Below are 18,782 nucleotides of genomic sequence, written 5' to 3'. Positions count from 1 at the left end.
TGCCCTTGGTCCGTTCATGTGAACTCTTCCCAGGTTGCACAGGGCACCCTGGAGCTCACGTTCCGTGTAGGAGAATTGCCAGTGAATCAACTGAATTTTTACCACTGAAGAATGAAAAAGGCCATGAAGTCCATGAAGAATGTATTTAGTCCGTTATTATTAAGTGAAAGAGGGCGATGCATGGCTGAAATCCATGCCTTTGAAACCAGTGAAGTCCTTTCTGCTAATTTCGGTGAGTTTTGGTAGTAAATATATGTACATTTGTGTGAAGGGTATGGAAAATAACCAGAGGGATGGCTGGAATCACAGGGGGGTTATGGTTGTATTTTTATCCCTATCCTGCTGTGATACAATTACAACCAATAGTTGTGGTTGCATTTTTATCCCCACAGGGACTGGTTGCCATGCCTTTAGAACGTATTTTTTGTCAAAATACCACGAAGCAATGCACGCGTGCTGAAACTCCAACGTCTTGGGTATGTATTATGGCACATATTAACAGAAAAGGGGAGGGGGATTCACTGACACGTTCTGATTAATTGGTTAACAGGAGCTCCCTCGTACTCATTACAGCTATTCAGCCATATCACTTTCTAAATCTGAAGACACAATTTTATCTGAGAGCCCATATGGCTTATCAGGAAGCTGTGCATATAGAAAACTACCACAATCCCGAACCAAGATAATATTTATCTAATAGACCATAACAGCTTGGAAAGAGTCAATGTTGTCTCTCATTTGAGCATGCATTTTGCTCTGCATTCTACCTATCCAAACACAAGGCATTTACATTGCAAGCTATCTGCCTAGTAAATCCGTTTTCAGGTAATTCTTGTAACAGTGGATTTTTCCTTTTTTTTTTTTTTTTTTTTTTTTTTTTATAAGAGAGATTATAAAGATCACTTGAACGTATTGTAGCCCGGGTACTAATTTGGAAATTACTGAGTATTTGCCTGATAGATTGTAATGGACTCTGATGGAGCTGTTGGCTTTTATCAGCTAACCCCGTGTTTTGATAGGTAAGCAAATTTGAAAAAAAGCAAAATATTTGCCGAACAATCAGCCAGGCTGCTGGGTGTGATGTGCAGCATCCTGCCTGCTTTGAGTCACCTGGTTGATGAAAGGAGCAGCCTGTCTGCTGCCAGGGCCCAGGGCTGGCAGGAACGAGCCATTACTGCAAATTCTCTCTTATCCTTTCGACTCCGAAATCCAGGAGTACGAAGAGCACCTTGCTGGGGGTTAATGGCTGAGTCGGAAGTGAAGAGGTAACCTTGTCACCTCATCCCGTACAACTCCGCAGAGAATATCCTACGGTGAAGTCAGGCTCACCCCGAAAGTCCTGGGCGCGTCCCTGGCTTTGTGTTCAGAGATCCTTTAACCCTGAAGTTAAATAGCCTTCATCTTCCTCTCCCTCCATGTTTTATGTTCTGATTTCTCTCTACTGGAAAAGCAAAGGAAAATAAGGAGAAAAATGGAGAGAAAGGAGGGAGCTTTTGAATAAGCAAAAATAAAATTAGCAATAAGACATTGCTTAGGTTTTATTTCAGTGTTTTAATACTATTCAAAGTGGAGGATCACAACCTTTTCAAAGAACACACAGGTTTTCATGAAAAAGGCATTTAAAGAGAAACTTTTTGACAATTTATTTTTTTCTTTTTCCTTTGGAAGGCCACATTTTGGACAACCAGAGGACAGCAGAGGAGAAGTAGATCTTCCTGAGGATGGACTGCCCAAAATCAAGGAGTGGATCCTTGACATAACCATCTCTGAGAGCCCACACAAAGAGGGATGAAGGTGTCTGTCACTTTCACTGAATGTAGAGGGACCCCAAGTGGCTGGTGTAGACTATGTGCCTAATTCCTAAATGCTTCAAGTTACAGGAGATGAAACCAGCTTTTTCCACCAAATCCTCTCACTGAAGAGAAATGGAAAAGCAGCCAGGCAGTACCAGCCTTTCCAGTAATTTTCCATAGGTTATCAAGGCAAATCTCCCCACACATCAAGATTTGCAGCCTTTTAAGTAAATTGATTTCCATGTCGTGTTTCTGCCATCTCCAAGTCATTTGGTGGCATTTCCAGAAGAGGCAGGAGGTGTGGACACTGAGTGGAACAGGGAGAGACTTACTCTGTTGGAACCACACAGAGAGCAAGGACCTTGTGCACTTGAGTTTTGGTAGGTCCTAATGCAACTGTGCGTAAATGGAGTTATTGCAGTTCTTACAGTCATGGTACATTTATGAAGTCAGCCACAGAGTGATAACATAAAAATTCAGATAAATAATGTAAACTGAAATGCAAATTTCTATCAGATTTCACTTTTCTGGAGGACTATCAGTAAAATGGCAGCTGACATAGTGCCAATAGGATGGTATAATGGAAGGTAATACTTAATTTCCTTGAAAATGCATTTAAATTTGATTGTTGAGGGCTTGTCATCAGCTGTTAAGCAGATAGAACAGACATCAAGATCCAAATCCTTCCTACTAGCTAAATAAACAAACACAATCTGGATCCCATTGAAACTACTGAAGAAACAAGTTACTGTGTGCTAGAAATGACAGTGGCAGATTCTGGCAGTAGATATTTCACTAATGACTGCAGCTTTGCCTAAATTTTTAAGACGATTGGGGAGGAACCTAAGGGACCTATTTCTGCCTTGCTATGTTTTGCAGATCTTGGAAAGTGAATGAGGGGAGAAAGTGGGCTTTTCCCCCCATATCCTCTGCTTTTGTTGATGTGGGATGAGGGCACCTAGGAAGCCCCGAGCCTGTTAGTGTGTATTTTGCATGGTGAGTAAGCGTACTACATTTAATTTCCGTTGAAATAGTAACACGGGGTCAACAGTGCATCTCTCTGAGGCTTCCTACATACCTATATGTCTTGTCCATGCCAGCCTCACTCTTTGCTGTTCCTTGCTTCCTGCCGTCATCACATCACTGACAGTTATGTCTCAACAGTACTCCTATCCCAAGCCTATCTCCCACTTTCTCCCGTTGTGGTCTTCAGCCCTGTGTGTAGCTTTTGTCTCAGTAAAGCATTTTTTAATCATAAAATAAATCTAAATGTAGCCATCACATTATCCCTGTTTTAAAGAGGAGACATTTCAGGCCAACAGCTATGAAGTTCAGGAAAGTGGTGCTTGGCATCAGGGAGACCATTCCACATTCGAAGCATGTATTGAAGTGCTTTGCAGAACCAGAGCCCCAGTCATTTCTGTGCCTCGGTTTCCCCATTATCGCTGGGGGACATGCCATTTACCCACATCACAGTGGCACGGTGAGCTCCCATTGATCAGCTGCCCATAACGTGCTTGGAAAAATGCCATTAACTTCTCCAAAGGTCTGAATTGCCTCACTTTAATTTTAATTGGTTTCGTTTGTAACCTCCAACGTGTTGGTTTTTTTCCTTACAGAGTGTGTCTGTGCTTGATTTCTTTATGGGTGAAGTCAAAATGCATCAGGAAAGTTCCCGAATAACAAAATGCAGCACTCCAGCCTCCTGGCGTTTAATTATACTTGTGTGCCCACTCCTGCTTCAGTGACTCTTTCAGAGGTTCCCACTCACATCTGCAGCTAAGTGGGCATGTCTTAAGGTGACAGCTTGCGAATGTATATTCAAGTACATATATAAGTGTATATACTTTTCCATTTCTCCTTTGTTTCTGCCACCTGCTCGGTGATGTTAAAATCGCACGCTTGCAATTTAAACCCCAACATGCGTTGTTAGGGTGTTTCACAATAAAAGCATCGCTCACCTGCCTCCCTCACCTCTCACAGAATTTCACACACCGCTTCCCTGCTTGCTCCCCCTCATTCCTGATTTGACAAAGGGCTCTCCTAAAGCTGGAGATCCTCTTCTTTGGCCATCTCCTTGTCATCCCGGCAGAAGCATTGCTCCTGCCACAGCGTTACGACCTAGCTCTAAGCTGACAGTTGACTACGAAAGCTTTAGATCCAAATCAAAATCTGTGACAAAAACTTTCCTTGTAAGATTCTGTGGAGTCATATGGCTCGTAGCATTCTCGTATTTACCTGAAAAATTCTGAGTCCCCTCAATACAGTCAAGCTCCCAAAGTTTAGGGCACTGACTCTAGCAGGGCGGGGGGAAGCCCGTGTTTCTTGGCGTACATTTTAAAATCTGTTTGCTTCAGCCACACTTGTGCTTCTTTTGTGTTCACTTTCTCTGAATATTCATGTGATTGAATTCTGTTTTCATTAACATTCACAGAAAGTGAACCTCAGAGCTGCACATATATTTGCAGAAGCGGCGCTTTACATTTGCACACTTAGGTATTCATAGCTAAAAGCGCTCACTCAAGGAACAAAATCACTACCATTTTGCCAGCCACTCCCATGCAAAACTGTTTATTACCCACAAAGAACCGATTTTTGATCCAGCTATAGAGATTTTTTTGCTTGCTCACAAAAAAAAAAATCATGTGTTTAAGTAATCCAAGAAAATCACTACTTTCTGTAGATTTGTGCAAGTCGAAGAAAAGCTTAGACAGATTATGTGCTATGAAGTATTTGCTCAGATTTTGGATCCTCCTGCCACAAAAGTGCGACCTCTTGTAGACGTTAGCAGTATAGAAACTCCGACACACAGCTGAGCAGAGACAGGCTTTTCAGCAGATACGTTACACATCCACCTGACACAGTTAATTAAAATGTCACTTCTATAGGAGGAAAGGGAGATGAATGTGAGCCAAACAGCTGAGCAGAGAATTTTGTTTTGCCTTTGAGCAATTCACTGTAATTTTGTTTAAACACAGGGTGTGTTTTTTTTTTCCCTCTTCCCATTGTATCGATCAATATAAAACTACAAAATTTACCCTTAAAAAAATAAAAAAGCTGGCATATTCAAACCTGTTCCTTAACAACTTCCCACTTATTGATCTTAAACTTTTCCATCTATTCAGTGCTGTGGCCTGGCACCCTATCAGCAGTGGAAGACCCCTTTTGATTTCAGTGGGAGTTACAGCAATCTTGCCAGGAGGGCGTTCGGCATCTAGTGCTGTACTAAGTGACGACGCAGGGTTAAGTCATCCTTCGTCAGGGTGTATGAAGTAGCATGTGGTTTGTTGAAAACATAGCCTAAATGCAAATGCTACTATGGCACAAATGTCAGGAGCATGTTGCTGATGTGTGTTGATGGCGCAGAGCTGGGAGGTGATCCCGAAACAGAGAAGATTTGGTACAGAAGGAATTGCATCACACTTTGGACTGGAATAACAGAAGAAGAAGATGAAATTCCTTCAAAGTGCAAAATACTGATTGATGTGCCCAGATCACCTACTGCAAGGTAGGAGCTCATCGTTGGGAAAGGACTCGGAGGTCACGAGCTGATGGTGGGGCAGATGTGAGCCGCCAGCCTGGGGCAGTTGTGAGAAGGCTGTCTTCAGCTACGTCAGGGGTAATATTTCCAGGAGAGCTACGGGTGGATAACCTTGATATCATGATCTAGTGCACTGACCCAATGGCTCAGTGCTGCCTTAAAAGTAGAGACATTAGTCTTGTATCTTTTCCCTGGGCACCATTTCTAGTTTTCCTCAGCCCTTTCTCATAGTCTTCTGCCTGTCAATCCAGCCTCCAAAAGAAAAAAAAATGTTTTTTGCTGCTTTAAAGGGCTGAATCCAATCATAGAGAAATCCAGAGAGACCCAAATGGTAAATGACAGGAGTGTGTAGCAAGGAGCAGAGCCTGGGGAAGGGGAAAGGAGTAGGTCCTTCTACTGGGAAGTGCCTGTTAGGTCAGTGCATCCCATCTGGGGACAGCTGCTGACATAGTGTCTTTGAGTAAAGCTTTGTCTGAGCAGGAGCTCATCTGAAACACTGCATGCATGGTGATGATCACACAGGGATGATATCTTTTGGTGGTATCTTTGCAGAGCATCCAGAGAAGGGACTGCAGGGTGTTCAGACCTCCTCACTTTGTAGACACACTTGGGGAAGTCAGAGGTTGGGACTTCCTTGCCCATTGAAAAATATATATTGCCAGGTGAGAGCCTTTGTGAGAGACTGACTCCTAGAAAGCATAAACTAGATCTCTAGTCTGTGATAGCAACTCCTCAACAAGAAGCCCTGCCTTCAGGGATGTCTCAGAGTCCCCAGAGTCTGGCGTGACAGCACACAAGTGCTACAAACACCGTTATACAGTCCTTTTCGTAAACCTATTACACTGTGTTTGTTTCCCTCTACTGAAAAGCTGGTCCAGAATCTGATTCCTCCACTGGGTAAAAAATCTTCCAATTTCCAGCTAAAGGTATTTAAGACCAGTGTACACAGGGGAACAAGTAAACTCAATGGTAAAACAAGAGAAGAGGCAATTTGCAAGATGTATGGCCAGGCTCTTAGTTACAATGTTGAAAGCAAATGCTCACAAGGAAATGAATTAAAAAAAAAGGCACAAAAGGCAGATCTACTCAGAGATGGCAATCAACCTCCAGCACCTCGACTCCCCAGGAGCCTTTTCAGCTGCCAGGCCTGGGAATCAAAAGCCCCAGAGGGACCCTGCCTTCAAAACAGCTTCTCAGTTTCCATTTCTACTCCTACATGGATGTGGTACCAGCTTGAGGAGCTGCTGACCTGGTTTTCATCCTGTCAACCTCCCTGGGCATCCCTTCAGCATCTCTCACCCTACAGCCACTTGCCCATCTTCATCACAGGGGCTTTGGCGTGTTACAGAAATGGAAATTACCCTGATGACTCTCTCAGGACCCAAACCTGGAGCCTTCCATCCTTTCCCATGCAATCACACTGCAGTAGCCATGCCACGCAGCGCTACCCCCCTACAGATACTCCTACTGCTGTGCCGTAATCTGTGGTCCTCAGCATCCATTAACCCATTACGGCACGGTGGTGAGGAGAGCAGGAGCACGGGGAAGATGGGCAAAACACGAAGGACGAGCAGTTTTCTGCCTTCCCGAAAGAGAACGAGGAAATAGGTCTGGAAAACAGAGCTGGAGGTGGAAGAGGAGGGGTATGAGAACCAGATGATTTATGTGCACATGAGAGAATGAGAAGCAACGACTCAAGCTGGTAATTGGTTTGGGTTTTTTATTGATTATAAATTGAAATTCCAAGCTGTAATTAATATCCTGAGCCTGAACTATACCTGTTGTACAGAGCTGCGAACACATCTCTATAAAATGTCATGCAAGGCAGTAGCTAGACATAAATTCCGTGGTGCTCATGATTTCCAGCATGTTGCTTTCTGCAAAGATCCTCCATCAGTATTAAACATGGCCACAGACACAGCCATGAAATGCTGCTTGGAGACATACTTCCTAGCACTTTTTTCCTGTGGCCCATTTTCCCCACCTTCCCCTTGGTTCTTGAATAAAATAGGTGGAACAATCATACGCGAAAGTAGGTTCAAGACCACTGATGCTATTTGAATTTCTTTGGTTTTGTCATGATTCAGTGTTTTTGCTTTGGTGATAGTGATTTACACCCACAGCTGAGAGTTCAGATCTGGGCTTGGGACTGGGCGGTTTGGGCTGAGTTGGCAATGCAGTGTTTTGAGCTTTTTTATAGAAAATTCTTCTGACTTGACAGGCCTAAAAAGGGGGCCAAAGCACCCAAATGCTTTTATCTGTTCTCTTGCACATGACTTCAACAATAATATAATAATTTTCATTTTAAAGTGCACTAATGCCATTTTAATCATTTATTGGGCAACTAACATAATACAAAGGAGGGGATGAAATGGAATATTTGTGGCTGCAGAGACAGATATCATTATTCAAGGGTGGAAGCATGTGAAAGGGTAAAGGGGGTTTAAAGAGATACTCTTTTGTTGTACTTAACACTGATAAATGACATACAAGTCAGGATAACAGGGCAGAGCTCCTGTCAGGGAGACAATGATAAATGTGGAGGCTGGGACAGAAAGGTCCACTAAACAGAAATCTGTATATGACATGTTGTACGTTTGATAGACTCGTCTGCATGGTCTGACTAATCCACAAAGCGCACCTCTCTGCTCAAATTGTGGCCCTCCAGCACATCTTATACAATCACTGAGCTCGGGTTTGTTTTCCCATTTTCATACGGCAGCAAAGATCAATCCCCCTTAATCAGTGCAACACGCAGGGCTAAAACCGGTGAGGAAAAATGTTCTTATACAACTATTATTGATATTTATTTCAAGCTAATCTTTGTATAATACGAAACAAAAAGCAGTCAGACCTTATTTATTATTACTGCTGTCTCAAAAAAATCTTCCTTTTAAAAGGATGCCCAGCATCAGCCAGTTAAGAAAAAGATCCATTTAAGAGAAAACAAAATCCCTAATTATTGCTTCTTGATGAATAAAGCAGGATGTCTGTGCTTCATGCGTTAAGCTTCGCACATCCCCTGCTCCCATGCACCATGACCCGTCCTTCTCACATGTCGTCGGCATCAAAGAGGAAGACGGAGGAGAGGAGGCAGCCGCAAAAGGCATTCATGTCCTCAAGAAGCAATTTTAGCAGTTCACAAAGCCTTAATTCCAAGAACACGCTCATGTAACATTCACCGCACCCTCTTAACCGATGAGTAAGCCTCGCCCTTTCAATAGGGGGAACGTGCATGAAGGGATAAGTGTGGTATCAGGTAGGAACACAAAGGAAGATTGAATGAAAGTAATTCAGCAAGATTGGTGAGAGATTGGAGGCTGATGGTCAGTCCCCTTTGGATTCCTTTGAGCAGACAGACGTTTTTACTGGCATGTGCTGGCTCTGACTGCACGCTGTGAGTCTGACAGGCGCCGTGAACAAGTGCTGAGCTCCAGGTGGGAACACTTTCTCCTTTACAGCAGGTTATGAACGTAGCAAATATCACCTCGTACCTTAGCTGCAGCTACTGTGCAGACCCACGAGTCCCAGAATGTGCTGGCACAGACGAATAAAACGTGAGGCACAGGTGGAGCATGGAAACCCGGGCTTCAAAACTTTCCTGCTCTAAGTCCACGAGTGCAGGGGCCTGAGCCACCTGCAGCACTGTGCTGTTCCTTTCCATCTCATGTACAGACAGGAGTGATGGACACATCTACTCCCCAGCCCACAACAGCCTCCTGCTTGGTGAATTTAGGACTGGGAAAGAGGTTGGGATGAACCTCACCTCCCTTCTCTGGCACTGTGCAAAGCAGAAAAAGAGAGGCAGTAACACACGAATATATGTTCACCCTTCTGCTGAAAACACCCTTCTTCCAAAGTCTACTGGGACTGTGGCAGGGACCAGGGATGGTGCTGTTTAAAATATTTTATAGGGAAAAAATGCTGGAGGCTCTCCATCTAGGGAGATGTTGGGCTTCCCCTTCCAACCACTTGCTAAGTTCAGGAAGGCATCCTCCAACCTCTTCAGCAGAGGAAAGAGGGCAGAGAGCAGCTCTGCAACCCCGCAGCTGTGCAGAAATCCTGAAGGAAGGGAAGGATCACTGGATGGGGATGGCCAGCCCCAGGCCCCTGCTGTCAGCTCCCAGCATGGCAAGTGCACGACCCGTGGACTTCAGCCCAGCGAGAGCCCTGTCCCATGGGTGCTGGCCCAGCGAGGTCGGGGGGAGCTGGGTGCCTGCAGAAAAGCTGCGGATCTGGGGGAGACGCCTCCTTTTAATCCTGAGAAGAAACGAGCTCCTTAAATGGTGGCTTGTTTGGGACCACTGCTTTATAAAATCTATATTTAACATTAATACAACAGGACCTCGGTGCCACAATGACGCACTGGCTGGGAGGAAGGAGTGCACTGGGTTTTAGTGCAGCTTTTCTCCTTGCTGCTGCCCAGCAGAGCTGGCCCTTGCAGGGATAAAGGTTGTTTACCCGCCTGTGTTTGCACATTTACCCAGGCTGTTCTGCGTTATTGTGTCAGCAAGCCGCCAGGGCCCATACTTTCATGAAATGGTCAGCAAAATACCCCAGCAGGTGTATGGGGTCCCCTCTGAAGCATCCATTTCCGTAAGGTGTTGCCTTGGCACTGTGGCTAAAACTGGTTCAGTCTAAACAGATTGATCTGGAGAGGAAAGAGGGAGAAAGGAGAAATATAGCGTGCTGCTTTTGGTCTTAACTCGGTACCTTTTGTAATGCAAGTATCCGCATCTTGATGCGGAAATCTACTGCCAGCCCCTGGAATCAAACAGTGCACTGAAATAACAGACCTCACAGTCATGACTTTAGAAGTACGTTTATTACAAGAGTTTCTCAATTAAATTCCATTTCTACTGCTGAGCCTAAATATTGATTTCAGGGTAGAAAAGCTGGCCCTTCAGGACAGAATGCATGAAAAATACGCTGCATTTTCCTTTCCTTCACTATTACGTTACTGTTCTTGGTGTTAAAATAGGAAAAGGGAAGTTTTTATTAAATGTATACCTTGTTTTTTTCCATTTTATTCCTATAATTTTTGACAAGGACAGGAAGAACTGCAATAAACTCCAGAGGGATTTTTTAAAGAAGGAAAGTCTATTCAATAGTAATGTAAAATGCAAATTAAATATTTGTTCAGTGTTTAGTTATTCTTCAGAGACCAAAAGAAATTCTTTGTCATGACCTCTGTGCTGACCTTCACATCAAATTAGAAATGTTTGGTGTTTATGTGGAACCATGCACATTGTCCCTATAAGCAATTGTAAAGAAGAAATGAATATTTTACGGCGACTGCCATTTGTTTCAAGGATCTGTATTCATTTTGTGCGATAACTGTTCACCGAAGACTACAATTTACCTTTTTACAATTTCATTTAATGATCTGACATTTGAGACACTTCCTAATTAATTCTGTCTCTGCCTAAGCCAGCTGTGATAAATATAACCTGTGCATACAGGATTATGTTGTTGCCTTTAGAAAATACATCCCGTAAGAAAGGCGACGCTTCCATGACAGGACATTCATATCAGCCATATCATAAACTATGAAACTCTTATTGGTAATCTGAAATGGCTAAATAGCTAGTGTGAAATGCTGCGCCAGATGAAGGTGGAAATATAGCCTGTTTACTTCTTCACCAACCATTTTTAATGGTAGAAGTTGTTTTTTAGCGCACAGAAATGGTTATTTCTGAGCTTGGCATTTGCAGGATGCTTGTTTACAGAAAGCTCGCTGCCTGAAGTAGTTCCCGTATCGAACACATTCACACCGGAGCGGTCAACGTGAGGAAATTTGGCAGGAGAGTGGCGAGTGTAATCCCTTCCATTACACAGAGTTAACGTCTCGGGCAAGGACGGAGCAAGGGCTGTGTCACACTGCTGGGCTAACCGGGGCACGCCGTGGTTAAAAAAGTCACCGTACGGAGATGGTTGGCCGTAAATCAGTGATGGGTAGTTCTTACAGGGGCTTTAAAAGCAGCCGGGGTGACAACCATTGATAGCCACAGGGCTACCAAGAAGAGCTTTGTTAACTGTGCCCTCTTAGCTGTGGAGCTCACTTACTAACCAGATAAAGAAGCATCTTTAAACCTGGTGAACACTTCTGGATACTGCCCTAAAATTATGCAGTGCAACTTTGAACTTTTTCCTCCCCTCTTTACTTCCATGTAAATATTGCACATTTTTTCTCTTTTTGTTCAGAAAAATTAAAAAAGGAAGGTGAAAGGGCAGCTTTACATGCCACAGATATGTGGGTTTTATTGTTGTTTTTGTTTTTATCAATGAGCAAAAATCTCCAGAATAAGATTAAAATAGATCTTGACCTGTTCATTATTTGCTATTATATGCTATAGATCACGCTGTAGAGGAAATAGCAATTTAAAAACAAATAAATAAATAAATAAATATGAAAAGGAATAAGTCTAATAGTTTTAAATTGCTGTATAGTGAGTTTAATAAACATTCTTTAGAAGATGAATTTAGGTATTGAGGAACATAAATGTTTCCCACTTTCTATTTCAGACAAAAATTGAATTATATTTGCAGAGATATGCTTTAGACACATTTGGCATGTCATCCCCTGCTTGCCACTTTTTCTGGATGATTTTTTTTTTCCAGAGAAATAGTGGATGGGCTGTAAATATTAGTTTGTTCAGCCTGGAAGAAATCGTAATTTGGCAGGAGTTGGCTCATAATAACAGGAGCAGACTTGATATGGAAAAGGGAAATTCTGCAGCTGCAAATTGGACTCTGCAGGAACTTCATGAAGTCCACTGTATGAAGTTTTGAGCTTTAATGTTAGTCCAAAGTGATACAAACAGCATTTTTCTTTTATTTCTTTTCCTCCCTTGTCTGTAGAACTAATAACTTTAGGTGAAGTTAGATTTTTCGTTTTTAAACAGAAATCCTTTTGAACCAGCAGAATAACGCCTCCGGTTGGAGTTTTCCATTTGAGAGGGAGCAGCAGTGAACGGGCGCTGGAAGCTTTCACGCAGGTTATGGCTGGTTTTAGTTTTGTAGTGGAGGTGTCCCTCCAGTGGCTCCTCAAAAAAATGCAGCGATAGGGAAGCTGGTGATTTATTCTGTGAAAAAAAAAAAAAAAAAAAAAAAAAGGTGTTCTCACGTCTCCCAGAGCTAAAGACACTCCTTACTACCTCAGGAAAAATGTCAATATCAGCTGGAGAATTAGGCAAAGATGTCAACACTCACATCTCCTAATGGAGTTCAGAATATCCGAATGACAAGAAATTTAGGCATGTTCTCCTCTTTAATGAAAAAGCATTAGTAGCCTTCTTTATTTATCCTACTATGTATTTACATCTCAGTTCTTGGAGTCTTAATAACAAGCCCCTGAATACACGTCTTACCCCGAAGAGTTTATAATCAAAGTGTAAGAAAAAAATAGACAGGAAATATGGGGAATCATGAAAAATATATATAATTTAGCATAATATACTCTTGTAGTCTGTGTAATATCAAAGGTGGCTTTTTTCTTAAGCCTTATGGCAAAGGAGAATTTAAATAAGAGCTTTGAAGGCAGGTAATGATGTAGCTTTGCAGCTGTTTGCAGCCTGTCTCTCCCAGGCCCAAGGGCCTGATGGAAGAAAGTATAAGGGTGCTTGTTGGAAAATTTAACGAGTGGATGATGGCAGCCTGGCAGGGAGTAACCGCCTGGACAGGCACCGCAAGCTGAGCCATTAGGTAGGGAGCCAGCCAAGTTGGGCCCTGAGATGTAGGGCAGGAAGCTTATGTTCAATGTTGTTGAGAAAAAGGTCAGTGATGGCCTGGAAAAAGAAAGGCAAGAGGTGATCCAGGCTTGAGACAGACCTGTAGTAGCCCTTAGGCAGAGTAGGATTGAGTTTCTTCAGGAAAGGGACCTGCAATGATCCAGGTCTGAAACGCTGGTGTCTGGAGGAGAGCTGTGTGCACTGCTAGGATGGGTTGCCTGTTAGAGAAGTCAGCAGGCAAGAACCACGGAGATTTCAAGAATCACAGCTCAGCTAAATGCCAGCTAATATGATGGTCAAACTGGGAGCCTGAGTGACGGGCAGGTGGTAGGGTTATCGCCTACCACGGTCAGCAAAGGAAGCAGAAAGAAGTGGTCACTGGGAGGAAAGATTAAAAACTGCACCAAAAGCAATGGCTGGATACCCAAGACTGGATACCCAAGAAGACAAGCCAGGGTTTTAGCCTGGACACCAAAGATAGGGTTCAGCATTGTCTAGGTTAGTCTTACGTTTGGTTAGCCTGGGTTAGTGCTTAGTCCAGGTTTCTGCCAGGGTGGCTGGTGTTTCACGCCTATTTAAATGAGGCACCAGTCTGAGGACAGGAGCCTGGAGGGCAAATCAGCTGCCAAGGTAGGTCAGTACCATTGGATGAGCTCAGACATTCCTGAGATTCAACAGACTAGATTGACTAAAGCTCCACTGGCTTCAAGAGGTGCAAAGACATCAGGTTCCCACGGGGACGCCTCCCTGCAGGTGCTTGCCACCCAAGGAATTCAGAGAGGCGTCAGCATTAATACCTGATTTTTCAGAAATATGGGGATCAAGGCCAATGATGCCCCTGAGGGGGCTGGAAAGAGAGCTGAGGAGAGAGCAAATGAATATATAGGAGGGAATCAGTAGAGGACAATGCCTTGCATGGAGCGGGACCAAATTCAGATTTGAACATTTGGTTCTAGTTCAGCAGAACATTGGCTATCAGAGGCATTGAATATTTTTTTATTTTTATAATTTTATGTAGCCTGAGTGAAGTTTTTTGGAGCTCTAGGTAGACTTCCCTGAAAGGTAGTTTCTTTTTCTTTTTTATTTCATCGGTGGATTAGATCTAAAACAGACAATGTAAGCCAGAGACACTGTGTTCTCATTCTAGACTGGCCTGTCACTGACCAGGGGAGAGAAATTTCATCCACAGTTTAGCAAAGCACATTGTGAGTAACTTAAAGATTAGTCCCTCCTAAAGCCAGGAAACAATTCCCATGCTTAAATTCATGTAAACAATTCGTTTTCAACTGGAATCACAGAAAATTACTCATTTAAGTACAACCAGGAATCAGAGCAAAAGTCTCTTCCCTAGCCTCACTGACTTTTACAGCACTTAAATTTTTACCATTTAACATTAAAATATAAGCGCCGTGATCTTTATTTTTGGATGTGGTTTACTTTGCTATAGAGCTGCTTAATTCTCTGCCATATCTGGAATGACATTTGCCATGGATGTCAGCCAGTAAGTTTGTGAAAGTTTTTCTGGTTCCCTGGAAACCTTCCCTAACATCCCACCCGGCCTAGAGTTTAGACAATGACACATCTCAGTGTTACATACTTCCCATGCTTCAGTTCTGAAAGGATTTTTCCCCTTTGCATATGAAGAAGATGTGACATATCCTAGATCGGCTTTTGAGACATTCTTGAGATGCTCGAGATGCTCCGTGTTTAAGAGAAATATTTATTTTACAGTTCACAGCCAAGGGCAGCTGGCCTGGCTCAGAACCCACTGATTCCATCGGGAATTGGCTCCGGCTGATATGAGCTGCTCAGAGCCTGCCAACACATTCATGAGTGACCAAAAGGGTAAGCCTGAAAACTGAAGGAATTGTTCTACCGGCTAATAACAAAATGAGCTTGTATAGATAACACAGAAAAAAATGATGTTTGGCCTGCAATTTTAAGAGGATTTACCTTCGCTCAAGCCTTAAACGGTTTAGAGCAGTGCTGAAATGCAGATCTGGGCCCCAGTCCAGTATTCCCTGGGAAGAGAAGAGGACACACATCACTGGGGACCAGGCTCCAACCTAAGCGACCCAACTGAAGGCTAAGCAGCCCCTGTGGCAATGCTTCTCAAGGGAGAACACTTGAAACAAAAGGCCAGTCCAACAATTAAAATAGGAACACAAGTTGTTCTACCGAAAGAAAAAAAAAAAAGTGTAATAACTAATAATAACATAACATTCTTTGGGGTCTCTCTCCATGTAGACAAGTCTTCCAGTAGTTCCCTCAGGCTATCAGAGAGACCTCCAGCAGATTTCCAGATTTTTTGCACTGCCTCCTATTTGCAGAGCAGCTGTTTCTTCCAAAATAAGTGGGCCTTGCTCCTGCTGGCATTATCCCTTTTACACATAAAATAACATGGGTAGAACAATAACAAACAGATGTGATATATGATATATCATAAAATATAACAGCAACATCTCTCTCCAGCCCAGGAGGGTTATTTAATTTATCAGTTTTAACGAGTGTTCAAGCAGTTTATGACACATACTGATTCGTGCAATCTAAATGCAGCTATGTCATTAATATCATATAAATCTTTTTAAGCAAGAATCTATGCTTTCACACACACACAAAAAATGGTATCTGTGCTACACCAAAGGCTCATGTTTCATCAAATAAATTCATTTGGGATTAGGCTAGTGGTTTTAAATACCATTATCCTATAGTAAAAGCAAGTTTGATGCTTTCTAATATTAGTTCTGCTCCTATGCTCTGTCAGTAGGAAGGTGCTGAGATCATGCGAAGAGTGGGTAGCTCCCATAAGAAACCTAGCTGACAGATTGGTATTTGGGGGTGTCGTGGTAGCTGTGTGATTTTACTCCCCTTTTGCAAAATCTGTAACCAGTTCTTAGTAATAAAGGCTACACATAACACATGTTACAAGTAAAGAGAAGAGATGACATGGGACTTGAATAACTCATAGAGTGGTTTCCAGCCAAGGGTCAAGGTCAAAGAGCATTTCGATAGCAAAATCAGCAGCTGTTATTTTGATGTACCTATGTCTTGTCCCCAGCCATACGTTATGCTGAAATAGCCGGGTAAAAATCACTAATGGCTATTTCAGAAGCTATGAGAGCTTCTGGCAATGCTCCAAAAGTAAGATATAAAGAGCAACCCACAGTTGGGAACCAGCAAATTTCTGGTTTTCTCTTAAGTTTGTAAAACATGGATGGATTTTCCAGGGGTGAAAGAGATACCAGTAAAATATTTCCCAGGCATCAGAATTATTCGCCAGAAATAAATCAAGTAAGGTTTTACTGGTCTACAAAATCCCAGTCAAGAATTTTTTAAACAGGAAAACTAGGCAAGGTGGGAATTATGGCCACTTGACTGAAGTGTGGATATGGCCTGAAGGAGGTTGTATTCCCTGGAGGAGCCCCCGGTGGAGCAGGTGGATGTGGCCTGGAGGAGGCTGCGGCCCATGGAGAGCCCCCGCAGGAGCAGGCCCCGGGCCGGAGCTGCAGCCCGTGGAGAGGAGCCCACGCAGGAGCAGGGGGTCTGGGGGGAGCTGCCGCCCGTGGGGGACCCGTGCTGGAGCAGTTTGCTCCTGGGGGACGGACCCCGTGGTATGGAGCCGTGTGGGAGCAGTTCTTGAAGAGCTGCTGCCTGTGGGCAGCCTCCGCAGGCTCAGTTCGGGAAGGACGGCATCCCGTGGGAGGGACCCCGCGTGGAGCAGGGGCAGAGAGGGACCGTGAGGGAGCGGCGGGGACGAAGCGTCAGGCACTGACCGCAGCTCCCAGTCCCCATTCCCCCATGCCACTTGGTGGGAAGATGTAGAAGAAGGTGGAAGGGGGAAAGGTGTTTTTTGTTTGTTTTTGGTTCTCGCTGCTCTCTTCTGTTATTAATTGGCAGTAAATTACATTAATCTCCATATGCTGAGTCTGTTTTGCCTGTGACAGTAATTGGTGAATGATCTCCCTGTCCTCATCTCAATCCATGATTTTTTATTTCATCACATTTTCTCCCCCTTTTCCTTTTTCCTGAGGAGGGGGAGTGAGAGAGCAGCGTGCTGGCGCTGAGCTGCTGTGAAAACACCACAGATGTTGAGCGAAATCTCCAAGGAGAAAAAGAGGAGGCTATAGGTTTAGGACACTGTCAAGTTTAGTCAAGGAACAGTGGTGGCTGAAGGCGGGGCAGGTGGACTTTGAGCTTTGGCATTGGAATTGCTTTTTTATCTCTTCATGCCCTGCCCATAGAAAGGAGATAACACTTTTCCTCCAGCTGATGGTAGAGTGGCAAGGAAAAAATTGTCTAGAAAACGAAAGGGAGACACTTATACAGTGGCAAGGGTTTTATAACTAAAAGTAAGGCAAAGACACATTACCTCAACAGTTCCAGAATTTGAGTCTGAAAAAAGAGAAGGAAAATTGTGTCTGTCCTGGAATGAATGACTTTGAGAAGAGTGAATAGAAACCCTAGAAGTAGACACCAAATTAAAACTGTATTTTTTTTCTCTTTCTTTAGGGGAAAACTGGTTAAAGACATAAAGCAGAGAGTAGGAGCTGAGCTGACTCACGGTGTGACAATGAAGGACCAGGCACCAAACGCACAGTGCACCAGCAAGTCTGAAGACAGCCAGGTGAAGGTGCCTAGTTATGCTGCCCTGGCCTAGTTTACTATAAAATGACAGCAGGAGCCTCGTAACAGGTAAAGCAAGGGATGAACCAAATGGAGGCGAGGCTCTGAAAGCTGTCACCAGCCCAAGCTGAAAAACTGAAGGAATAAAGAAGAGGGCTGGATGATGGAGCCTAGAGGAGATGGTGCCTGGAAGGACCTTGCCATAGGAGAAGAGGAACAGAGCAACAAGGTGACTTGTGACAGAGCTGAGGGCCGTAGAGCAGCGGTACAATTAATCCACTCCTCATGATGCTTAGAGCCACCTACACACTTCAGGAAAGACCCAGTTTGAAAAGCTGAAGGTTCACTGAGAAAAAAAAAAAATGGAGTTTTAATAAGGAATCATTTATTCATAGTTCGTTAACAATTTCCCCAATTTCTGGTACTTGTAAACAGAGCGGCCTTGTCCTACAGCGGCAGGCAGGCGTCTCGGTGCCACGCTCTCCCGGCGGAGGCTGTGCTAATGTGAGTGCTCTCAGAGCATGCCTGGTATTTTTGGAAGCCTAAGCAGATTCAAAATAGCTGAGCGGTGATGTGTCTGGAATCAGAAGCCCAGGTCAGAGGGGATTAGGAGGCTGGACTCGTGGTAGCAGGCCGCACAGTCCCAAGTAGTTGCTCTGGGTGTTTTACCCATGCCCCACCATCACCCTGGATAATCTGCTTGGTAGCCCCGGAAACTGAGCTGGAGGCAAAATACAGGCTCTGTGAGGCAAAACAGCCAGGCTTAAGTTTCTGTGGGAGGCCTGGCCATTCCAGCTCAGTTTTCCATTTTGCTAAGAGTGGTCCTTCTGAGGTCCTTCATAGCAGCCCCTTCATCACCAGCTACATCCTTCCCTTCTTCCAGCCATGCCAGCTCATTTCCAAATTCAGCAGCATGGCACATGGTTCACAGGTTTAACCAAACTTCACAAGTTTAACCAAAGGAGGAAGTGTTTCACACTGCCTTCGGGGTCACTGCGCGAAGAAGACCAGATTTATAATTGTTAAAGCTGATGGACCTAGAAGGAGGACAGGGTCCCATTGAAAAGACATTACTTTATGGTCTGTACTGAATAT

This window comes from Cygnus atratus, chromosome 2 (assembly GCF_013377495.2).
Source record: "Cygnus atratus isolate AKBS03 ecotype Queensland, Australia chromosome 2, CAtr_DNAZoo_HiC_assembly, whole genome shotgun sequence".
Lineage (NCBI taxonomy): Eukaryota > Metazoa > Chordata > Aves > Anseriformes > Anatidae > Cygnus > Cygnus atratus.
The sequence above is the reverse complement of the archived record's forward strand: the minus strand, read 5'-3'. Positions refer to the sequence as shown.